Raw genomic sequence first — 20123 nt, forward strand, 5'->3', positions numbered from 1 at the left:
ACCACACTTATTTTAGATCAGTTAGCTGCTTGTTTAAGAAAACGGGCTTATCCTATAATAAAGTAACAGGATGTTTTTTGTCTATCTGTACCAAGGAATATTGCTAACCGCTGAACCTATACGGTTCTTCTTTACACAGTAAACTTTCACAGGTCCTGGTGAAGTTTATAACTATTTTGGGAGAGGGTAGCACCACAAATAGGCCGGAAGCTTTATTTATTAAATTTTACTTTAAAAGTTAAAAAAAGTGATCATAAAGAGGGGATCATGGAAAGAAAACAAAGTAGCAGGTTTCGTCCTATTTCTAGCCCCTGCTTGGGGCTCTAACCCTATGGGGCAATCATTAACATTTACCTTACTTAACCTATTAAAAGCTACTGTGAAAATACGACGAAACCCGCTACTTTGTTTTCTTTCCGTGATCCTGAAAGGGATAGTAATTTTTTCAGCAATTTGCACGAATAATTTTGTTTAATTTAAGTTTTTGAAGCTTTTCCATAATTAGGGTCGGTCTTGCGACTGTAAAGGATAGCTCTTGTTAATTTAGGCATATTAGATTTGTGTTATAGATTTTTGAATTGGCAGGGTGATTCATGTAGAGGTTAGGTCGATTTAAAAGCGAAAAAACTATATTCTTTACCAGAATATCCATACTTCACTTTTAAATATGTAGATAATTAACTTTTTAACATCAAAGTTTTATGTTATATGATTATTCCAATGTTTTGATTTTTTGAATACTGATTCCTAGGACAACAAAGTACAAAGTTGTAGAGAAGCTTCTCTATAATTAAGTCTTGAAAATGTAACTAGGTTCTTAAATAGTATATACATTTATATTCTGCTTTTTCAGTTGTAACACTCTACAAGTATTAATGTTCGCTTGTCCTAATATTTCAGAGCTTCGCTTTTATGAATGTCGTAATCCTTGTTTTCATGTAGTTTTCATTTTTAACCTTTAAAGAAAGAAGTCCACCATGTATAATTTTCCGTTTTAAGTTTCAGAGATAAAAAATGATTTTCATTGAGCCGATCACTTCTCTCTTTGATTAATAACAGGTAATATTTTCATAACCCTCGACTGCATGTGGCGTTACACGCAGCGCGTCCGTTCGTTTTTGAGAAGGTGATAGGTTAGAATCTCGGCCCCAACCCGCATCATACTTAGACATTTAAAAATTGTTCATATTGTTGTTGTGTCAGGTGTGTGACACAAATAGTTAGATTATAGGGGAAGGCCTTGGCTCAAAGCAGGTGCAACTCATTACCATGCTTAATAAGTACTTGCAGACAAATATATAGTGGCGTGCACAGTGTTGTGCCAGGACTGTGTGCAAAGGAGGGGGTAGATGACTTACCCCACTTTATTTTCAATTTTAGTTTTAAAAAGAAAAGGAAAATTTTTTGGGGGGGAAGGTCAATTTTTGTTGGGAGGGCGGAGAAATCCTTCCTCAAAATAGGTAAAAACCTTCCATGGACCAATTAGGAATCTTAACAGTAATGGAGAACCATACAGTGCTACGGACAAAAAAAGCTTTCTTTATATTCTATCCTCCTATTATGTACAGTAATATTATTTATTTGTCTGAAGCTTAAGATATAAGTAACTACTGAACCGATTGGATTCTCTATTTTATGTAAGCTTTACATAGGTCCTGTAAGGTTTTTGACAATGGTAATTTCCGATTTTACTCTTGGAATGGATTTAAGCTATCTTTCTAGACCATTTCTGCCTTTTCGAATACCAAGCCCCTAGATGTATTTTTTAAAGCATTAGGCTTTTTTGTCTATAGTGAAAGATCTCGCTATCTTCTGAACCAATATGGTTCTCCTTTGTAGTGAAGCTTCCTAAGGGTCAAGGGAAGTGCTCTAGAGGCTTCTATGAGTGTATCCTTTAGTAATAGGTTGTAATCATTTATGAAAGGTGTAGTTGCTCTTATTGTCCTTAGCTCCTCTTATAAAATGTCCCAATGTGAAAATTGACGGACAGACAAACATTTCAAATTTTAGAGTACCTTTGCAACTAAAAAATATTTACTATTTTAGAGGTTCCAGATAGCCAAGCAGGAAATAAACCCAACGAGATGAAACTCAATGCAGCACACAAGAAAAATCTCTAATGTCGACGTGTAGTAATAAATATAATAAGAATGTGTGTGTGTGTTTTAGCATTTTTTCCCTACCAAACAAATGAAAAATATTGATACCGCTTTCTTTTAAAAATTTTATAATCTGGCCTAGCACACATCCATATTATATTTAATACAATTTAATTCAATATAATATTTTGCTAATGATTGCTTATACCGTATCTATGTGATATTTGGATATTTGATCTAATTTGTATTTTTTTTTGATAAAAGTATTAATTTTAAATTAGACTTTGATCTACGAGACTTTTGTGTCCATAGATGAAAGAACAAGTATCTTTACTTCCTATATTAAGCAAGAACTCAATTTCTGGTTGCTCTAAAGGCATTGAAATAAAGATGCATGTAACTCAATTGCATTATTATATGCTTATGAAATTATTCCAGATGAGTAATCTTATTTATTAGCATTCATTATAAATGTTAATTTGTTACCTATTCTGTTTGTTTTCTAGTCATCTTTTAATTTTTTGTGCTTCAATACTTCAAATGAACGTAGTCAACCTTGTTTTATCATTAATACATTTTTTGTGAATCAACTTTCATATTCGCAAGCTTTATATTTGGTACTATCTGTCATAGAACTATCCCTTATGTTAAATTATTAATTAAAGTTTTTGGCAACACAATCGCATGCAATTTGAAGCATCAACATTTCGAGAGAAAAAAACCTGTTTTTAATGATTCTGTGATAACTGTTACATATTTTACTTTAAATTATGATTTTTCAATTATATTCAAATCTATAATAAAATATAATCATCCCCTCAATCAATACTTTTCATGTATTAACACCATGGCTTCTTTTTAAATAGAGTTTTTAATAATTAGGGTCGGTCCGTACGTCCGTCCGTTGCAGTAAGCTCTTTTTGTTAATTTAAACAGGTTATAATTGTCCTTTCGATTTCAAACTTTGCATGCTGATTCCTATAATAGTTAGGTACAACATAGAAAGCGCAGCAAGTCTATAATCTACTAGAAAGTCCGGAAGTCCATTTAAAACAAGCTAATTTTTTTACTTTATTGACAACAAATTTTTGAATGCTAAAATTTTCCAATTCGTTTGATTTTTTTAATACTGATTCCTATTACAACAAGGTATAGTGCTATAAGCAAAGCATCTCTATAATCAAGTCCTAAAAACGTCAGTATGTCTTTGAACAGTAACATTTATTTAATCAGTTTTGAAACAAATTTACTAACAATTTTGTATAGACATATGCATTAATATTCAGTCCATTCAGTTCTGACCCTCAACAAGTGTTAATGTTTGTTTGTCCTTCCATTTCCGAGCTTCGCTTTAATGGATGTTGTCATCCTTGACCTTGTTATATTTGTTATTAACTTAAATAATTCCATAACAAGGTGTGTGTCTTACATTCCGTGAACTTACAAAGAGGACATTTTTCTTGCTGATTTGCCTTGTATTTGTGTGTTTTAAAACAGTAGTAGAACGCTGAAATTTAGCATGTAGTTGCTCTAATGTGGTACAATATGTAATTGGAGAAACGGCGGAATAACTGCTATATCCTAACGGTTTTATTTCTTTTTCCTGACATAGAGGAGATGCACGAACAAGAAAGTTAATCTAAGGACTAGGATTATATCTGAGTGACTTTTTAAATATGGGTATGACACATAACTGAGAGTCGGAACTTTTTGAATATCTCCTTCCTGGCGGGCAGGATGCCAGCAAACCTGGCATGGGCAGGCATTCAGGTAAAAATGAAAAATATTTTTAGACCTAAATAAGTATTTTATGTTACGAAAATACTTAAATATCCTATAGTATTATATCTTCATATGAAATGTAGGTATCAGGTTCCAGGTATAATCCTGCAGGTCCTGAACCTCCAGGTCTCTAGAAATCTTTAAATTGCTCCTGGGCCCGCAATTTTTGATTTAGGGACTTAAAATTTTCTAATAGTTTTTATGACATAGTAAATTTTCTTAAATATCTGTCAACGTTTACCTGCCGGTTGCGGCGGCTGGCAACTGCCAAGTACAATATCGTCAAATGTTTTGTTAAAATCAAAGTTTTAAATAAAATAACATGTTAAAAAATTAATCTAATGATGTAAAATACATAAGTATACTAATGAAACAGTTTACAGTATTTCTAGTTACCTTCCTTTTTTCTAAATTAACATTTTTAAAAGCGAATCTTTTCTATAATTAGGGTTGGTTCGTCTGTACGTCCGTCTAGAACGAATAGCTTTTTTTTTGTAAATTTGGCATGTTAGAATTGTCCTACAAATTTCAATCTTTGCATGGTAATTCCTGTAGTAGTTAGGTACGATTTAGAAAGCGTAGCAACTCTATAATCATTACCAGAATGGCCGTACATCCATTTAAAACATGTTGATTTTTTTACTTTTTAACAACAAATTTTTATATGTTCTAATTATCCCATTGATCTTATTTTTTAGTAGCGAAGCTACTCTATAATTCACTTTGTCCGTCCGTCAGTCAGTCCGTCCGTCAGTCAGTCCGTCCGTCCGTAACGCTATGGGGGAAATGGGATTTACTCAGCTCCTATAAAAGATAGAATGCTGAAATTTTTTGACAACATTCCCATCATTAAGGAGCACAATTGACTATAAAACATCATTGGTGTTGGGACCGATTTTTAGCAGGTTTTAGGCTATTTTTATATTTTTCACATTTTTCTCCATATCTTCAGTGTTTATGGTCCAATTTTCAAAATTTTTTCAGTTACAGATATCAAAATTTAATTTCCCGTCGTTTAAAGGAACAACCATGAAGGCCAGACTGCCTTTTCAGCAGGTTTTAGGCTATTTTTATATTTTTCACATTTTTCTCCATATCTTCAGTGTTTATGGTCCGATTTTCAAAATTTTTTCAGTTATAGATATCAAAATTAAATTTCCCGTCTTTTAAAGAAAACAACCATGACGGCCTGACTGCCTTTTTAGCAGGTTTTAGGCTGTTTTTTTTATATATTTAACATTTTTCTCCATATCTTCAGTGTTTACAGTCCGATTTTCAAAATTTTTCCGTTATAGATATCAAAATTAAATTTCCCGTCTTTTAAACAAAATAACCATGACGGCCAGACTGCCTTTTTAGCAGGTTTTAGGTTATTTTTATATATTTAACACTTTTTTCCATATCTTCAGTGTATATGGTCCGATTTTCCAAATTTTTTAAGTTAAGGATTTAAAAATTAAATTTTTAGTCGTTTTAATAAAACAACCATGACGGCCAGACTGCCTTTTATCAGGTTTTTGGCTATTTTTATATGTTTTACATATTTCCCCATATCTTTGTTTATTTTGATGCAATTTTCAAACTTTTATGGGATATCTGTATCAAATTAATTTTTCCCATTGTTATGAGCATCTTTAATATAATTTACTTTGACCATCGTCATCATGCAAAATAAAACAAGGTTTCATGTTTATTTTATCCAATAAATCTATTCTTGATTTTAGTAAAAACCTTTTAAATCTACCTGTACGTATTCCCATCGACGATTTTTTGTGCTTCGCTACTTATGGATGTTGTCATCCTTGTTGTATACTAACTCCTGGGACAACAAAGCAGAATAGTATAAGCAAAGCAACTCTATAATAACGTCCTAATATTATATGTATGCCCATAAACATTATCCTGTATCAAGTAGTTCTTATAACCAATTTTCTTACAATTTTGCTTCGACTCTTATACCTTTATATTCTGATTATTCAGTTTTGACACTCTACAAGTGTTAATGTACATTTGTCCAACTGCTTCAGAGCTTCACTTTTATGGATGTTGTCATCCTTGCTTATTCAAAAAGTTTACATTTCATTTGTGTCACAGCAGTTTGAACTCAATAAAACATTTGACATTTTAAAATTATTAGCATAAAACCGCAGGAGATGGCTGTTTACGACGGCAACAGCGGTCCCACCGCCATATCTTTACAGTTCTACACTATATCCGATAAAAGCAAGTACCATGCATAATTTTAGCGTTTTAGCCCTGTCTCATAACTTTAATCTTGCTGGCAAAATGGTCTTTTTAACTTTGTTTTTTTTTTCATCAGATTTTTATATTATGAGGAATAGAATAAAATAATTAGACACTTTTAATGCAAGTATGTCCGTATAAAGGATAATCAATAAAGAAGTTCTTAGGCAAGTTAAAGTCATGAAATTCAAACTTGGCTTGATGATTCCTGTAACAAAGGCTTGTGAAAATGATATCTGTAACATGCAAAATTTAGCGTGTATATAAACTGTACATTTCTTGAAAGTCTGAATGTCCATTGAAACTTATTTAAGTTATTCTTCTATTTACCTTGATTTTCGGACAATCAAAAAAATTAGACACTGCGTAATATTTTATTCAAATAGCAGCTACACTCTAGCATTTAGGGGATTCTATATGCTATAAGGGGGGGGGGGTGTAGTTTACCTTCAGCTTAAGTTTTTTTCCAAGGGCGATTTACACTACTCCTGAACATTCCCAGTATCTAATTAGCGAATCCTTTGGAAGAGACAGACAAACATCCCATTGGTCTTATATCAGAATGACTAGCAGATGCATGCTGAGCATCAAAAGCAACAGAAATATTCCAACACAACTTAATGGTTCAGTGGTTAGGTATCGAGATCTTAATAATCAAACAAAAACTGATTTCTTTAAATAATAGGATAATTATTCATTATTAGTGTATATATACATTTAGAGGCACATGAGGGGGGGGGGTTGGAATTCAACCCCATTTCTTATTTTATTTTTTTTTTTAAGATTTATAAATTTAGAACGGGGGAGGTATTGGTACCCTCTACAAAAATAGCAAAAAACCTTCCACAACCAAAGATATGTAACACTGTAAAGAAGTATCGTATCAGTTCAGTGTTTAGAGGGATCCATTTGAACAGACTTACAGAGATCCTGTTACATTTCAATAAGTTTAAAAGAATGACATTTTTAACTAAAGGGTAGTTCCACTACATGATTTTAACGAAAAGTTAAAAATTATCTTAATTTTTTTTTAATTTCAGCGGAAACTCTTTCTATTAATACCTACCCATTTATCACATTTATGATGTCTTATCTCAATCCTCCCACATTATATTTTATGTGTAACCCTTATTTATCCCTGCAGCGCCCTGTCCTTAGGGGATACTACTCTTACATGGATCTTCTATCCTAGTCTTTAAAAAGTATAAGAACAAGGATGACAACATCCATAAGTAGTAAAGCTCACAACGTATGGACGGATATCCGGAAAAAATGAACTAAAAAGCAGTTTCATAAAAAAACATAAAACCTTGTAAGATAAATAACATTAAAATATATGAATCGATCTAGCACTTTAAACTTTGTGGGGGATATGTAGATTGTAAATTTATTTAATCCCTGAAGATATCAGCCTTCCGTCTCGAATATGGGTAAAAAATATCATGAAAACTTAAAAATCTAGGAATAGAACTAGCACCCTAACCAATAGGCAAATATCAATAAAACTTGATAACAGTTTGCAGGATAATAAAGTATTCAATCCATGAAAAATTCAGCCATCTATCTAAAATAGGAGTTGAGAAAATCATGAAAACTTATAAATGTAGGAATCGATCTAGCACCCCAATTTATTGTCGAATCTTAATGAAACTTATAGAAAATATGAAAAATGGTATCTTATTAAATCCCTAAAAATATCAGGTGTTTATCTTTGATAGGAGACGAGAAAATCCCCAGATAGAGATGGACGGACATTTCGAATTATAGAGTATCTTTTCTACTAATTAAAAACGTTTTCAAATATATAAGTAAATCAAAAGCGATCGGAGGAAACCCGCAACAATTAAAAATGTGTAACGATTTTAAAAAGTGTTTTCTTAAGTCTAGTTTGTATGTTAAAAAGATACTATTAACAAGCAACAAAGCCAAATAATACAATATAAATATAGAGATTAATACACTAGTCCCTGTTTTAGTTGGCTTAATAACTTTGGGGACTTTTACTGAATTTTGATTCATTGGTTTATTAAACGTACATATGGAATTAAAGAGTAGCTTCACACACTTAACCATTGAATTAATAAAAAATATAGAAATATCTTATTTTATTTTGTTACAAATCATTTAGGTATAATTTAGAAATCTTAAAATCTTAATATTTAAATGATTTTTTCTTCCATACGGCTAAACAACGTCATTGTTTCCTGAAAAAAAATAATACTTAATTAAATAGTAGATTCTAAGTCTAACCATTTCTGTTAGTAGCGAAGGTACTGCAAAATTCATTTTATCTGTCATATGGCCACTACTGCTTTAGAAAACTAGTGGATATGCTGATAAAAGCCACACTTTAAGAAAGGAGGGGACATTTCTACAATAAAAGGAAGTTTTTCTAACTTAATGGTTTTTTAATAGCCTTCAATCCAAAATACGATTTTCTCTTATCCGTGTATTGTCCCTTTTTGATAGTTTTAAAAAATACCTATTCATTTTAACATTTGTGCATTTCTCATGAGCAACCTCTCCGTATAAAGTGATATAGGATATAAGATAATCAATATCTGCATGTAGATATTTTATATGACTTAAACTGTGTAGAGACTGTAATATTTAAGACCTTAAAATAAGAGAGTTGATTCTTATCATTGAAATGTAAGCTGCGTATATTTACCTTGATATATATAGGATGTAGTTGGCAGAGAAATTCTTCGTTGTTTTATTTCGTTGGTGAAAGGTGTTGTTGTATTGACGTGCTTCAAGTCAGTCTGCTTTCCATTAACCTAAATTTTTAAAAATCATAAACAACACTATGAATAATCCTTATATCAGTAACAGGATGTCTGTCTGTCTGCGTGTACTGAAAGATTGTGATATTTCCAGTTAAGGTTTATTCTAATTAAAAGTATCTTGTTCATTTTTTCTCTCTAAATGTTAAGCATAAGAATACAATTTTCAATTGCCAAATAAGGCAATTAAATCTCTAAGAAATCTAATGACATTTAACTCGGAAATTAGAGGCTAAGGTCTTAGTTAAAGATTGTATAAATTGTTGCTCCAAATTAGTTTTACTTTTCATGGAAGCTGCATAACATAGAGTTGAAGCAAATAGTCCTATTTATAAAGATTTTTTTGTCTGAAGCTAATGATCTCAGAACATATCAATCCTAATAATTTTACTTTACATGGAAGCTTTATAAATGTCTTGTGTAAGATTTGACTATTATTCTCGCCTCGCCATGATGCTAGGGGCGAAGTAACTATCAAACTTATGAATCCCTCTTCATAAAATCTAGTTTATATATCCACGACCATGGCTAAAAACGTTACGCATCCGCTCGTCGTCAGGGAGGTGATAGGGTCGAATCTCAGCTTAACACCGCGTCATAACTAAAGATGTTAAAAATGGTTCCTATTGCTGTATAATTAAAACTTTGTAATTGTTGAACTGAACTATTTTTAACAGATACCATTAATCCAACAACAAAAAGCCTTTTTACTTCTTTATTGCGTCGGATTTAAGTTTTGTAAATAATTTTTAACATGTGGGTTCTATTGTAGTTTAAATGAAAAATAATGTAATACCTGTTAGTAAAACAGCGTAGAAAACCAATCCGCCGTCACTCAAAAAAAATTGCATCCCATCTTTAGTAAAATCTGAAAAGATCCAAACTGTTTAGTATATCGACGAAACAAAACAGGGATATAACACCCAAAGATAAATTATTATGCCTTATTCATTACGCAATATATATCTTTAACGTTAATAGTTGGTGGTAATTGGAATTATGGGTCACTTCATACACACACACACATACACACACACACACTTGCAAGTGCGTAACCTTTTTATTCCAAAACAACGTCTTCTCCGCCCGCCTCGCTTGATTTCGATTAACTTTAAGCAAACGTTTATTTACTAAGTATATTTGCGATAACTTTTATTTAATGAAATCTTCTAATTTTAACATGTACAAAACGGCCTGCTTACTTGCTTCAAGATCCATGTCAGATCTATATAGGAAATAAATGTCTATAAACGAGCTCAAGTTTTCCAAGGAATATATGACTAAAACTCATAGTGCTCCAATAATCCATAATAAACTCTCATTGCCCAGAACGATAAGACTCATTATTTTACTTTATTAAAAATAAATTCCTTTTTTTTATTTCATGTAGCTATTTACCTTATATTGATGTATTTAATTTCTAATCATAAAAGAGAAAATTTAAATTTATAATATAATAAATTTAAGAAAACTCTGTTTTAAAAGAATTCGATTGTGGCGACATTTTGTGTGGTCAAATATTAAACTAAAATTGTAATCAGCATCATTAACCCTTTAGTGATGGTAATGTAAAGAAAAAAATATAATTTAAAAAATCTTTTTAAAGGGCGAATATAGGTTTGATATGATATGAGCTTATATGAAAGGTGCCATTTCATACTTTTAGAATATCTATGCCAAATTTAAAAATTCAAAAAAATCCTTAAGTAGATTTTGCAATTTTCTGTTTCAATTGAACATATGATAAATGAGATTGACGACAAACGGTTTATTTTAGCCCTTTACAAGACTTTTTTTTGACTATTTTGCTTAAGTTTGATTGACTATTACAATGGCACGCACCTTAAAAGATAATTTAAATGTTTATTATTTTAGATTATATACTCTTTAATTCAATTTTTTAAAAGCGTAGAAATAATTTGCGTAAAAGTTTTGACTAGGGTAAATAATACGTCTTAAAGTTTATTTTCTGTACAAAGATCATTGGTTAATTCTGGAAAATATAAAAACCCTGATGTACGCAATTTTAACACACACACACGAACCTTAAAAAAACAGGGATTTGAAATCATTCTTCCTCCAAGAAAATTTTATCAATTATTTTTTTTTTACTTTTTACATTATTTGATGTTTTTTTAAACTTTTAAATATTTTACTTTATATAATTTGTATTAAGGTAGAAGATGGGTATATTTACCCCTGATTAATTAGTTTCCACGTTATTACGACTATCCTTTACGAAAGCTTTTTAATTCAACCTTGCTACGAAGCCTTGTGTGATGCTAGGGTAATTGGGTTCTTAGGGAACCACACTTATTACATAATATTATCTTGAGTTAGAAAGGTTTTAAGCTATAAACAGACTTATACAATTAGATATGTCAATATCCTTAAGTTATTTATAATCTATATAATGGCACCTTTGAAATAAGCTCATATTATATCAAACCTATATTCGCCCTTTAAAATCATTTAAATTATTAAATATTTACTTTCTTTTAGATAGTAATGCCGGGTGAGGAAAATAGATTTATTGAGAAATAGATATGCATATAGAAAACTAGCCAATAGGGAGATAATTATATCGAGCCAACTCTAGTATTGTAATATTAGATAAATTCACAAATAAAATTCAATATGATAATGCATTTACAGTTAGGGAGTTGAATCCATTTTAATAGAAGCAGAAATATAATCTATGATTATGGTTTTGACCAGGGTTTCGGATCCGCATTGATTTTATGCGGATCCGGATCCTCAAAATTTGGTCAGTGCGGATCCGGATCTTTGACAATAAAAATAAAATCACCAAATTTTTCAAAAAAATTTTATTCTTTAATTCGAAGTCAAAAATACTTTTAATTTTCAAGTCTGAACCTAAACCTTAAAGATTGGCTCTCATCAAGAGAATGTTTGAGATTTTATATAAATTTAGGTAGATTTTTCCATTTTTTCCGCATTTTTTGGAGTCTAAGGATCCGGATCCGGATCCTTGGACTCAAAAATATGCGGATCCTTGCGGATCCGGATCCAGATCCGGATCCGAAACCCTGGTTTTGACCCTCTAAAACTGTAATCTACCTTTCCACTTTCCCCTCTCTTGGTGAAGATATCTTCAACGCCGATACGATTTTTGAAATGTAAGATTCTACTTTCCCTTCTCTTGGTGAAGATATCTTCAACGCCGATACGATTTTTGAAATGTAAGATTCCACTTTCCCCTCTCTTGGTGAAGATATCTTCAACGCTGATACGATATTTGAAATTTAAGATTCCACTTTTGCCTCTCTTGGTGAAGATATCTTCAACAAGAGAGACAAAAGTGGAATCTTATATTTCAAAAATCGTATCAGCGTTGAAGATATCTTCACCAAGAGAGGGGAAAGTGGAAGGGTAGATTACAGTTTTAGAGGGTCCAAACCATAATCATAGATTATATTTCTGCTTCTATAAAAATGGATTCAACTCCCTAACTGATTTATGTAACATACGTAATGCAACAATGTATTATTTTTATAAAGATTACAAAAAATTATTTGTTATTGTCTGGCCATTTTGTTTTTTGGTTGGACTTAATTTTTATTATCAGCTGTAGCTTAGGTTATTAAATTGAGAGATGTTTCTTCAACATTACACAATTTTTATAAAAAATATAACAACACAAATATTTAATTTTCATTTCAATAATTAATTATATTATAGGTACTGTAAGATTGTAAATGTCATTTTAAAAATTTGCTAGAAAAATTAAATATAATTTAAAATATTTTTGGGGATTATAAGAACGTCAGCCTAAATTTGTAAAAGACCTAACCTCCAGCTGTTTTTTCAGGGAAAAAGGAACATTAAATATTTTTTTTCCTACATATATTTTCAAAAGTATGACTGAAAAAAGGTTGACCTCAAAAAAGGTTGACTGAAAATTTCTATCAGTCGACTGTTTAGCTTTTGTGAACTGGGCTGTAGTGTACTATCAGAGATGGGTTTTTAAAAGATGCCGCGTTTTTTCGACAATTTTTAGACATTGATTGATTGAACGAAGACGATGGGATTTCAACACAGAGTATACAACATAAGAATTTAAATATTAAATGGGCTTTTTGAGAAAATTAGATTTGAAAATTTCAAGTTCAATTTTCACCCCCTAGGAGTTGCCGCATAATCATGACAAGAAAATCAAATATTATTTATTTTAAATTTTGAACAACTTTGCTTTTATGAAGTCCTTCTTAAAACCTCTCTATATATGATTTATTTTAGGCTGAATTTTCGTGACCTTTGCAAAGCAAGTGATAAAAATGGCCATTAATTAACTCCCTTCAGGAGTGGTTTTATGAAGAACTTTATAAAAGCAAAGTTGTTCAAAATTTAAAATAATTAATATTTGCTTTTCTTGTCATGATTATGCGGCAACTCCTAGGGGGTGAAAATTGAACTTGAAATTTTCAAATCTAATTTTCTCAAAAAGCCCCCGCTGAAATATTTTGGTTTTACCTGGAATAATCATGGTTTTATGTCTATTTTCACCATACATAGGTCCCAGGGCTCGGCACTTACTTTTGTCTTGATTCAATTCTAGACCACAGTGACTATATTCAATAAATAGAATATAGTACGATATAATTTATGTACACTTGTACAGTGAAATAACATAAGGAGTATTCAATGGGTCCGGCTCTCTGGCATATCTCAAATTTAGCAAACTTAAAAATTTGCAACGCCTTAGTAGAAATAAATTAATTTATATTTAGAATATATACATTCTGTATTAAAAAGCAATTAGAATCATCAAGAAATTTAATTTTGCATAACAAAAATATCAATTTGATTTTTAAAATTAGCGATGACATCGCAGACAACTTCGTATGAAACTAATGTAAAAATTCGAGTTACATCTAGGATGTCATGACACTTTTTTTAGAAGCGAAGCTACTCTATTTCCAAAATGTCCATCTATACTTTGTCACAAATGGAGTAGGGGAAAGGTGATTTTCTCAGCTACTATTCAAGATAGACACCTGAAACTTCTTGACACCATTCATATAATCATTTTTGAAAACAATGGCAATTGTAGGTAGCTTCAACCCTTTCTTTTTTGAGTGGGGAGGAGGGGGACGGGCATTGAACGCTTCCTTTAACCTTTTATATCATCCTCTTTTACAGCAAGAAGGTTGTGTGCATATTCCCTGGTTGTTAAAAAATTTCCGACCGTAAGTCGTTACCTTGATAAAACAAACAAATAAACTAATAGGAAACCATTGTTTTAGAGTTCCTCAGGTGTTTTCTATCCAATTTTATGTGTGACACACAAACAACTGAGAGTCCACATCTCCATCCTTGGGGTTACAGGATGCGAACAAACAAGGCAGGATCATACAGGTGAATACCAAATTAGAGAAAAAAATTATTTTTAACAATTTTCTCTTAAAATCCTTTAAAACTCTTTTTTTTGTCACTTTAGAATAAAGATATATTTTATTAAACCATTAATCACGTAATTTAAATTAAAAGTATAGCATATAGTACGACGTAATGCATGTACTTATTAAAAGGAGTATTCAGATTTTTAAAAAATCTATCTTAAAATAAAAGATATGTCTTGCATTTTTGTTATAAATAGCTCAATGTCCCCTCCCTCCTTGATAGCACTGTATGGGGAATGGGTGAACTCTTTTAACCCTTAACAGTCGGGCCCCTTGCCGCACCTTAATCAGTCGGGGGGGGGGGGGGCGTTCAACGCCCCCCCCTTATTATCTCAGTTCCTATTAGAGCTAGAGGGCTAAAATTTTTTGTGCAAGTCCCCTGTGTTATGATGAATTTCCGACCTTAAGTAAGTCAAGGTCAATTTTCGCTTCCTTCACCCTTTTATTTAGCAACCTTTGTTTTTAGGTCCTTTTTTACTTAAAAATTTCAAACGGCTGTAATTTATTTATTTTTGAAGCTAGAAGAAAATTTTTTTTGCAGAAAATGTTTTTTTTTTGTAAATTTTATATTTGAAATATCAAAACATAAATTTCAGCGGCCGCAGCTGTACTTGGCAGCTGCCAGCCGCCGCAGTCGGCGGTCGGCAGGAAAACGGCGGCGGATCTTTATGAAATTTAAATACATTTTGTATACATGTAAGAAAAGCTTAAGTTTAAAATTTGAAGTCTCTAAGTCAAAAATTGCGGCCACAGGAGCCTTTTAAAGATTTCTGGAGACCTGGAGGATCAGGACCTGCAGGATCATACCTGGAACCTGAAATTGACTTGAACACCTGTATTTAATATGAGGATGTACTACTAGAGGATCTTTTAGTATTTTGGTAAGATAAAATGCTAAAAATATTTTTGTTCTTTACCTGGATGACCCTGCCAGGTTTGCTGGCATCCTGTGCCCGCTAGGATGGAGATATTCAAAAAATTTCAACTCTCAGTTATGTGTCATACCCATACTTAAAAAGTCAAGCAGTTTGGGCTCTTTATCTTTCACACACAGAAAATGAGATAGAAAAAACCGGATGGGGGGGGCGTTCAACGCCCCCCCCCCCCCCCCCCGACCGTTAAGGGATAATAAACTCCACTGCAAAACCCACAGTATCCAGAGAAATAGTTTTTTTTATGGATGCGAGTCAATTTGAACGTATGCCGCCTTTGCCACGTAACAGTTTATTTAGGTATTAAAAATCTCTATATAAAATGAAACTATATGCGAAGTTTTGTCTTGATTATGAATACTAAATGTTCTTTTATTTTTATTTTAGATGCAATAGAGGAAAGAGATCAATCATAGTTGGACTAGTTGGTTTTAGCCTAATTGTAATGAGTATCCTAACCATCCAATATGCAATAGGGGAAAAAGATCAGTCATGGTTGGCCTTCCTGATTGCTCACTACCCCAACTACCCAAGATGTCAGAGGGGAAAGTTGTCAGCTAACTCATGGTTTTAGCCTAATTGTAATGAGCATCCTTACCATCAAAGATGCAGTAGGGTTAAACGGTTAGCTAGAGGAGAAGCAATAAGAGAGATAAAGAGCATCCAAAATGTTAGTAACCCCTGCGGAGTTGCATATTCAAGCAGGCCACTTGAAATGATTTTCATTGGCTTAACCTAAAGTTTGCCAAATTTAATTTTTTTTCATTTATTGTTTCATATATATTTGTATATTTCTTCCTTAGATTATATTTATTTGAATAATTACTGTGTTTTTAATACTAGCGTCTACGCCCCCTAGAAGTCTCGAGGGGCACTTGAAGTTGTGGTGTGGGAGGGGGAGTTTAAAGTCGACTCAATTATATAGTTATAAACGTTTCCCATGACCTATAAGACGCAAGATAATTTGGTAAAAAAGACAGAGTGACAAACATTCCGTTACTTTTTATCTATATAAGGATTATATTTTTAATAGGGCTCATTTTCAAATAACTATCTGTAGATACAACTGTTTCTGAACCACAATTAAAGTACTGTATTTAACCTATTATAGAAGTAAGGTTTTTTTTTATCAGAAGCTTAAGATTTTTATAATTACAAAAATAATTGAGTCCTCCCTTTTTGGATAGGTTCACATAAGTGCGGAAATATTTAGGCTATTTTTCTGCCCCAATATATAAAACGACAAATAAAAGTACAAAATATGAAATGACTATGGGATCAACCCATTAGATAGTAGAAAAGTTAATTCTAAGGGTTATAAAATGTGAATCTTGGCATGTGGGATGGTCATTGAAACTAAGGTCTTCATTCCAACTTACACAAATCCATGGTCTTAGAGTTATTTAGTAACATGTTGGTTTGCTGTCGGGTTTGAGTCCGAACCACACCTCATAATACCATGTTAAAATTGAAACCTACTGCTTCTAAGTCAGGAATAAGAGAATGGAGAATGCCCTGGCATATTAACCCTTACAGATCGGGGGGGGGGGTCATATTGACCCCCCCCCCCTCTGTTTTTTCAATGTCATTTTTTTTCTAGGTAAGATAGAGAGTTGTGACTTCATGACTTTTTAAGTTTAGTAATTATACGTCGGCAAGAGTTGATCTTATAAGGATATCTGGTCTGTGTCGGTCATGGCGTCCGGTCAAAGTCGGTTAGGTGAAACCAAATTTAGAAAAAATTCTAAATAAATCTTAATTTCTACATTATGACTTTTGTTTATAAGGTAGAAACCAAAATTTTTTTTAGTGAATACTTATATATCAATGACCTTCTGAAAAAAATTGGTGTTATGACCGTTTGACCGCTCCCTGACCGACTTTATGACCGATTTTTGTCCGGCTTTTACTACAGACATATATCATAAATATCGTGGCTTCTATTACAGCTAGAGGCCTACATTTTTTTTTGGTAAATCCTTGAGCAACAGTAAACAGATAAAAATATTAATTGGCGCCGCCAACCGCCGTTTTACCGCCGTAACCGCCGAAAATGGCGGTTTCCGTTATTTGCCGTTTTTCGGCGATGATCTGAAAAAGTAATTTTTTTGTTATGAAAAATAAAAGTTCGTCCTAAAATTTGGTCATCCTAGCTGCAAAATTGGCCGCTCTACAGCTGTTTTAATATTTAGCGGCTGGCCGCTAAAAAGCGGCTAAGGAGTGGTCTGACCGCTATGACTAGAAAAAGTAATTTTCTCTAAAAATACATATGAACCACCAGAAAAAAATTTTATGTCTCTAACTGTAACAGGAGCCGAGATAGAGGGGGGGGTCAATATGACCCCCCCCCGGCCCCCCGATCTATTAAGGTGGGAATAGGGGCCCGATCTGTAAGGGTTAACAGACGCAATACATTACCAAGCACAGTTAGGACTTTTATACAAAGGTCGTGTTTTGAAAGAGAAGTTTGTCTATTAAATGTTTCTTGACCTAATACCCCGGGTTTTTAGACATTTCTCTCCTAGGTTATCATTGGTTGTTTTACTGACGTTGTAGTGTCATGTGAGGTAAATCACAATGTACCCAGGAATCTAAAGGGATAAGACAATGGCCGATAAATTGATGTACATCCTCAATGATGATACATATTCTGTATATTAAAATAAGTGGTTGAAACGTTTGAACACTTAACTCAAATAACCAACCAATCAAGTCACCAAAGTTGTTAAGCCAACGAATGAGAAAACGTTATTATAAAACTTAGGGGACTAGTGTAATATACAGCTCATTGTCCCCCCTCTCTCTCTCTACAATGTACATGCCCTTTATAGAATATCCAGGTTAGATCCTGTGCAGAACTGCTGGAACACTTTATGAAGATTGCTGAGGCAACCACATTTAACAAGATTGATTGCTGCTTTGTTTGGAGGCTGTCACATGACTGTGTTTACTAATTTGTACTGTGACAATCAGTATTTTCTCTCAAAGTGCCCTGTTGAGTAACAAAACCCCATCACTCTTCAAAAAAAAAAAAATAAAGATAGTTCTTTGTGTGTGATTGCTTTTATTAGGTATTGGGTCCCACCGTTGGGTTAGAGGCCCCTTCAAGGGTTAGGCATAAGAAAAAAGCTTCTAAAATATGTCATGTGAATAAACGCAACACATAGTAAAAAAAACAAATAATTATTGAGATGCTAATATTTGTAGCAACTAATACCAAACACTTGTAGAGTAATATCACTGCTAAATAGCAGGGATCTAAAGAGATAAAACAATGGCTGATAAATTGATGTACATTCTAAATTATTCCTTATTATGATTAAACTTAGTAGTTAAAATGCTTGGACACTATTGTTTTAACTAACCAATCAAAATTTAATAAAGGTCTCCAAAGTTGTTAGGTCAACGAAGAAGAAAAGGCTATTATAAAACTTTGGGGACTATAGTGTAATAAACAGCCCAATGACCCCTTCCTCTCTGGCTAAATAGAATCTTTGTGATTCTTTCTCTTATTTCATACAAAGATGTAAAATGTTTAATTGATTGATTTGTGAGGCTTGCCAAACCAAATGTTTTATCGACATTTAAAATAGAATAAGAAAGGAAAATGATTTTTTATCTGAAAACAAGGACGATGAAGGTAATTTTATGCGTATTTTGTGTAAAGTTGTGTGTTAGAGTTTGGTCAAGTGCGCTTATTATAACTGCTCTTAATTGTGAACATTTCAGATTTATACATTTGGTCATAATTAAGAACAGTTTGACTTAATAATCGCATTTGACTAAATTTCAGGAAAGTATGCGAAAAAATTACCCTCTTTGTCCATAAATGAGACAGCTTAAAGTGGAACCAAAAAAACTACGTCATAAAAAAAGTTTACCAATGAGATGCCAGTATACACTGCACTGTATTGACAAATGGTAAAATTTATACTTGTCTCTCAGTGGTGGTTTTATCGTATGACGTCATTTTTTTGGTGCCACTTTGTGCTGTCTCATAGTTAATGTAAAAGAACAGTACGTTGTAATACAGTTACAGGAAATTTCTTATTATATATACAGTTAAAATAAGAATATATGTATAATCCAAACAACAACATGCCCTAAATTGCAAAGACCCTATTCGTCTGCTAGCAAATTACTTTTTGTTCTTTTGTAAAGGAACCCTGCTGTGTTTATATTTGCAAAGCTATCAGCTGATTTCAAAGACCCTATAAAAAACCTTTACACTGTACAGTGTCCCTGCTCTGAGGGTAGAGTTAGATATAGCTCATTCCCCCTCTATTCTATTACTCTAAAAAGGAGTAGCATACATTTTACCTCCTATCTAAAAAAATGTTCCCCCTTATTTGAAAATATTATGATTATCTATACATGACGTACTTTGACTTTTTGACTTATTGACAGATCCTTGTAGATTGAAAATAAGGTAAAGAGTTTATTGTAGAGAGGCATTGTATCTTAAAAGAGTATAAGAAAGTGAAATCAAATATCAAATACCATGCAAAAGTCAAACTGACATGAAAAGGTCGCAAGTTTACTTAATGTCAGCCAGGATCTCTGATTCAGTAATAAAATTTTTTTAAGTTAGAATTGATAAGTTTGGGTATTTTGTTTGGTTAACTAAGTGGCGTTATCCTCTTCTGAATTGAAATATATCTGAAAAAGACAATTACAATTATAGTTAAAAATGGAATCGATCTAGCCGTTCCGTTGTTCTTAATTAACATACTAACTCTGATTTGGATTCCACAACAAAACTTGCTATAAAAAAAAACTATAAAATCACGCAACCTTCTTCTGTGAAAAAAAATAGCAACGTAGAAATAAAATGTTTTTTATTCATTTTGATTTTCT

At 32.4% G+C, this 20123-nt stretch overlaps 2 long non-coding RNA genes across 2 annotated transcripts; one reads left to right on the top strand and one right to left on the bottom strand.

The window, feature by feature from the left end:
- Window positions 1–991: 991 nt before the first annotated feature.
- Window positions 992–2921, top strand: LOC145306522 (uncharacterized). Its single transcript, XR_013875053.1, has 2 exons — window positions 992–1059; window positions 2047–2921. It is a non-coding gene; the product is annotated as an uncharacterized LOC145306522 (long non-coding RNA).
- Window positions 2922–8215: 5294 nt separating this feature from the next.
- LOC145306523 (uncharacterized) lies at window positions 8216–9811 on the bottom strand. Its single transcript, XR_013875054.1, has 3 exons — window positions 9708–9811; window positions 8797–8905; window positions 8216–8329 (listed from the first exon to the last, which is right to left on the bottom strand). It is a non-coding gene; the product is annotated as an uncharacterized LOC145306523 (long non-coding RNA).
- Window positions 9812–20123: the final 10312 nt, after the last annotated feature.

The sequence above is a fragment of the Acartia tonsa genome, chromosome 14 (genome assembly GCF_053477335.1).
Source record: "Acartia tonsa isolate MP-2025a chromosome 14, ASM5347733v1, whole genome shotgun sequence".
In the NCBI taxonomy this organism is placed as follows: Eukaryota; Metazoa; Arthropoda; class Copepoda; order Calanoida; family Acartiidae; genus Acartia; species Acartia tonsa.